The 6,131-nt window shown below is 40.6% G+C and overlaps 1 long non-coding RNA gene across 1 annotated transcript; it reads left to right on the top strand.

Moving 5' to 3' along the window:
* LOC116217166 lies at window positions 1–1,914 on the top strand. Its single transcript, XR_004161296.1, has 2 exons — window positions 1–189; window positions 1,016–1,914. It is a non-coding gene; the product is annotated as an uncharacterized LOC116217166 (long non-coding RNA).
* The last annotated feature ends 4,217 nt before the right edge of the window (window positions 1,915–6,131 follow it).

Genomic DNA, 6,131 nt, shown 5'->3' with positions numbered 1-6,131 from the left:
CAGGTTGACCAGAGAAGTTGTGGATGCCCCATTGCTGAAGGCATTCAAGACCAGGCTGGATGGATCATCAGGAAATCTGATCTAGTGGGAGATGTCCCAGCCCACAGCAGAGAGGTTGGAAATTAATGAACATTAAAGGCACCCTTCCAACACAAGCCATAAGACACCATAAGAACACTACAAATACAGGTATGGATATATAATTACCTCTATTTAGGCACAACTTGGAAAATTTTCAGTTATTATTAGAATTGCATGCTTTATTGAATGTCAGAATGCTGCTGGTTAATATTTGTGTGGGATGGAAAGCTTGTGTGGGTATGGGTTTTGGATGACACAGTTTTTGGGTGCTCAATCTGAAGGTCAGTTTAAGATGTACCTTCAAAGTGTACTCAGCTGAGTATCTCCTATTTCATGGACATGAATCCATTACTCATATAATGTAAGTAAAACTACAGTTTACAGTCCAGGCAGAAGATGAATGATATGAAATCTCTGAAAGAACTGAAAGAACCTAAAGCAATATGTCAAGCTGTTTAGTTACATCTTCATATTGCAAATTGGTGTCTCCTAGGTTGGGAAAAAAAAACCAAACAACTAAATCTTTCTATTTGAAAGACTTTTCATATTGGCTGAGAAAACAGTAAACTGAAAGGCAACTGCATCCTGTGGATTTGTAACAAACTGCACACTTCCACCTCTGTTGGAAATCCCTTTATGAAATATTATTTTATTCCTACCATATTGACTGTAACAGTTTCACTGCTTGATTTTCCAAAAACTCAACCTGTTGTTTACATTTTAACACCAGAAATGTTCTTTGATGTTTGATATTTCTATGAAAATGACACTCCTCATTCATTTGGTAGATTCTGATTGAGCTGCTTGCCTCCAATTCGGCCCTTTTTCTGTTATAATTTTGAACAGTAAAAATAATCATTTGGTATCATTTTTTTGTTTGTTTCCCAGCAAATGAACTATTTCCTGTTTTCTTTTGTGACTCTCTATTCTACAGTCTCTACTTCAATAGCAACTGACAAAACTGACAACAGGGACGTTGTTCCCCACTTCTGTTTCCTCCAACTGAGGCTGCAATGGAAGAAGGCAAAGAGGTAAGTTTGCAGCATGGAAGGCAAGGACCTGGAAGGTGGAAGCTGCCTCGAGCATCCCTGGGAGCAAAAAGGTGGTGTCCTCTCCTGTGTCAGGTGCTGCACAAAAGGAAGAACAAATGACATGACTGTAACTAAGACCCTCCTTCTAGAGGAGGAAGCTGACAATAAGGCAAGAAGGTGGGGAGCAAGCAGGAGGTTAGGTGTTGCACTGTCTCAGAAAAAGGGCTAGAAAAGGATGAGGGTGAAGGCAATGCCTGAACCAGTTGTTTAAGGGTAAAACAGCCTGCCACAAAAGTAGAGAAGCAGCAGCATTAGAAAAGGCAGCTGCAGCTTGTGTTGTGTAAGGAAATGCAGAGGGACAGGGCCTTTTCAAATACAGTAAATCAAGAGTGAGTTGTTCAGTCACTTGCCATCTGCAATGTACTCCAAAAATTTCCTTGGATAATAGTTTTCCAATAGTTTTCCAACCTTCCAAATGTTTTGAAAAGCTAATAATATTTTTAAGGCTAACCAACCAAGCAGTGAACAGTATCAGACTGCTCGAAGATAAGCACATGATAACTGTAAATGACAAAGCAAAAGGGAATAGCATGAGAACAGATCATAATTATGATAACAATTAGTGATGTCTGATTATCACATGTGATGTCTTGGCACAATGCAAAGCAGTTTTTCTATTTATTCTTTAAATCCTTCTATTTCCTGTTGTGGTTCTTTTTTCTGTTTTTTGTTGTTTTTTTTCTCATGTCATCTAAAATTCCTTCATCCGCTTTGTGCCAGGGATGATCCTTGCTGACTGAGGTACTCTTCATTCCATAGGTTTGCTCCCAGAAAAACCCACTCCTTCTCCCTCAGTGCATAAAATAATTTGACTGATGTTTTTCTGAAGTTAAAAGTTAATTTTTTAACATACACAGACCACATCACAGCAGTACTACAAGTAATCAAAAGAAATCAGCAGCTACTCAGCAACTCAAAGGATGCTCTTGAATGGTACTCCACAAATGGGGATATAGACCTGATACAACAGCAGTGTCCATGCCATGAAATAGCTAGGGTGTTTCCTGGAAAATCCTTCCTAGAAAATCCTTCTAAACAATGTTTGAGCCATCAGAAAGGTACAGCTAATGCTAAAGATTATGATTTGTTCTCAAGTTCTTAGATTTGCATGTTGCTGTAGCAAAGCCTAATATTTTGAATTCCTAAAAACGCAAAGCTTTTTCCAGCAGAAAATGCATAATGCATGAAGTCTAAGAATGATAATTAGTGCTCCTCAGATTTACACACCATGCAAAGATCTTTCAGTAGATCTCTGTGATATGCTTGATCTAGGTGCTATATCATGGAGACAAGGCCAGGCATCACTGGTATCAATGGGATTACAAATCAAGAGTGTTTGTGTTTAGATCATCAAAGAAGAGGTTACAAAGGTGGTCTGCAAAATTAAGAGAGAGGCAAATACATTTACCAGTATTAGAACAGGAAGTGCAGAGAGCTAAAGAATACCTTTCTGACTTATCACAGAATCATAGAATCACAAGGTTGGAAACGACCTATAAGATCATCTAGTCCAACTGCCTTCTCACTACCACTGCTACCACAACCACTAAACTCGCAGCTCCTCATCCAGATGCCTCTTGAACACTGCCAGGGACGGTGACTCCATGACCTCTCTGGGCAGCCATTCCAGTGCCTGACCACAACTTTGCAAAGCTGAATCTAAGTGAATTGCCACCTGACTCACGAAATAAATCAAAATATCCCCATCCCCTTTTGATCAAATGCTTCATCCAAATGATATGATGATACTAGTGGAAATTATTTCCTATGTTCACTGGTATACCTCAGAACGAGCTCCAGTTATCCATCCCCAGTGAGACTAGCGTTAGCAGTGTGCTGCCATCAACACCCTGAGTAGGTGCAGAGCAGAAAGCATGGAATTCCCAGGAGAAGAACTGGCAGGGAAAGAAAATCTCATTTTCAGCTTTCCATTTACAGCCTAAAACAGCCAATCTGCTGGGAGCAGTAGTTCTTAGCAAAAACAGTGATTATGAGGACTATGGTCTTATTTACTTTCTGCCAGCGTTACAGCACGCACCGTATACTCACAGGATATTTTTAGTCATGGATTCTGCCAGGCAGAAACACAGAGGAGTTAATCATGTGTAACAAATTAAACAGCCAAAAAAGCTAGCAGGATTGGGGTCTGCAGCAGCAGAATATCTTTCTTACCCTCTCTAGCCCAGCTTCCCAAATGCATATGGTCTGGGGGATTCTGGGCAGGATAAAGGCAAAGGTTAGTGTTTTGACCTGGGTCAAGCATTCTACAGAGGCTGGCTGAGACCTGTCTGCATTCAGATTGTTGTCAGAGTTAAAGCTCTTGTAGAGATAAATTGTTGAAGCTGACATATTAGCGGTATTGAGCTGTAGGGCTGAAGCAGACTCCTTCCTATCTGCTGTCCCTGTGAAAGGTAGCACTGCCTGCTCAGGAATTAGGAATTAAATATGGAATCAGGAAGTTAAGGAGTTAAGGAGATCTACTGTTGGCTGCACACCCTTCGTGCCACCAGCACAAGCAGGACGCTCAGAGCCACCTCTGTCTGGAGCAGGAAATACCTGTGCCAGCTGTGTGGCTAGGCCTTGGGAGAGGGATGCCCAAAGTGTGCTTTTCTTCTTCCTAGGGGGAAGTAAATCACTGCTCTCTTAATTACTGTGAAGGAACGAAGATGGGCTGGAGAAGATGCAGTTTATTCAGGTCTCCCCAACTCGCAGGCTGAAGGAAAGTACCAAGTTTATAACCAATTCTGAGTCTTCTCTGGAAGGGCAAATATTTTCCCCTCTAATGGGAAGATGCAAAGAGGATTATGACAGCAATATCCTTCCTCGGACAGGTTTATTTTCGGGCAAGAGAAGCCTTTCATAATAAGTAACTGCTCTTTGTTATGAACCAGCCTGTGTCGGTGACCACTGGACTTCAGGGACACAAAATAGATGCTATCTGCCCAAAACTCACAGTCACTGACTATCATTTTGATTTCTTTACTGGGTAAAAGCAAGAAAATGGCTTTTAAATTAGATGTTGAACCCCTTCCAGAATTGCAATATAAGACACTGAATCAATCATTCTTCTTACAGTTGCCTCCTACTCCACAAGCTCCTACTACCATAAAAATTGGTCACTGGAAACTGAGCTGAGTGAATAATTTCCAGTTTCAGATTTGTTTGAGAATATTTTCCTCTTCCTCTGTTCATTATTTATCTGTTAGCAGATTGATTTTCCTGAATTTATGATTTTGGAAAACACGTGCTGTAATCATTCTGCACGTAATTCCCTCCATAAATCATGTGTGAGTGATTTGCTGAGGAGTGTTCAAACATTTGTCCTAATTCTGCTCACCCTCCATGAACTTGCATCTCACAGTATCTGCTCCTCAGCTCCATGGCCACATCAAAGGGCCGGGTTTCCACTGAGTGTTCTCCTTGGGAAAATTCTCACTTTTGAAGCCCCTCCCTAGAAAACTTGCACAGAAAGCAGAAATTACAGAAAATCATTTCAGTCTTAGGCAGACATGTCCACTGAGAGGCTCACAGTTTATCAGCAGCCGTGATTTTCACATCAGCTAGCAGATAGCTTTCCTAGCCATGAAGAGAACATCATTTGCGCACTTCACAACTGGGAGCTGCTCCTAGCCAGAGCTTTTGAAAAGCATCATCTCAATTTGTCTCACAAATTGTCTATGTGAGACAAGGCCTTCAGTGGCGTATAGAGGTTGGGCTCCAAATAATGACTGAAAGTATGCAACATTTCACCACTGAAAAATTATTTATTAATTCTCCAGAAATAATTAGAGGATTCTTCTGGTTGTTGTTGCGTCTTTATAAGAAATAACTCTATCAAAGCACTGGCAGAGGTGTCTGATCCAGACCCTACTGAAGCCAGTGGAAAGTCTTCATTTTGAAATTATCTGCCACTGAACAGATAGAGGAAACTGCCCTTCTCAGTTTGAAAAATAGCATCTTTTCAGATAAAAGTTTAAAAGAATTCACTGTTTGGAGGGATTTGAGTATTTACCATGTGTCCTCTTACAAAGAAAATACTGGAATGCATATGCAATATTGAAAAGTAGGTAAAAGTCAACCCCAGCCCTGCATGCCACCATTAACCACAGTGAGAATTTCAAACCCAAGGCTGGCAGCTTGCCTCAAATATTTCCTTTGAAAACGTTTGTAGAATATGGACCTCAGCTCTTGTTGGTATGCAGCAAAAACACTGTGCTGGTATTTTAGATAATGTAAACAGTTGCTTCAACTGTCACCCAGGCACTATGATTTTTCATAGGAGAAGTGGAAATTAACAACTTGTGAAATCTTGATGGCGTCTGCATTTGTGCCTAGGACATGTGTGGGAATCTCCTTCCAGGTCCTTTGCAAAAGGTACACTTTATGAAAATCTTGAAAAATAATTATTAAAAAAACAATCTATAGAGTCACTGAGGAATGCAAGTCATAAACCAATTAACATTTTTTCCAGATACTAATTTTCCAAAAGGAGATTATGTTTTCCTTCCAAATCAGCTTCTTTTGAGATTATCTTCAAATTCATCAGTATAGGAAGGACTTAGTGCACCTTATCAGTGCTCCTGAGCTGTATCTTCTGAGACGGACTGAAATGTTAATTCCTGGCGCTGATAAGTGACTTGGGATTCATTTATTCTGGACCATTCGGTCAGCTGCAGGAAGAAGCTTTTTGTTCCACACAGAGGAGACTAGGCCACTCTTAGGTTGCTTCCCTGTATGCTGAAGTCGGATTTTATTTCATAAGCATCAATGGGTACATCAGCGTTTCTATCAAGTCAGTACTATACCCAGAGTAGTGTTGTGTCTGCTGCCCACCACGGTCTGTATTTTCTGCTCAGAATGGGTAATACTTCATGTCTGCGTTCTGATGACACCATTTTAGAAACTGGGCACAGAAATTCTTGTGTCACTTTGACAAGCACAGTATTCCTTTTCTTGCCA

Source organism: Meleagris gallopavo, chromosome 14 (genome assembly GCF_000146605.3).
Source record: "Meleagris gallopavo isolate NT-WF06-2002-E0010 breed Aviagen turkey brand Nicholas breeding stock chromosome 14, Turkey_5.1, whole genome shotgun sequence".
NCBI classification, from domain to species: Eukaryota; Metazoa; Chordata; class Aves; order Galliformes; family Phasianidae; genus Meleagris; species Meleagris gallopavo.
The sequence above is the reverse complement of the archived record's forward strand: the minus strand, read 5'-3'. Positions and strand labels throughout refer to the sequence as shown.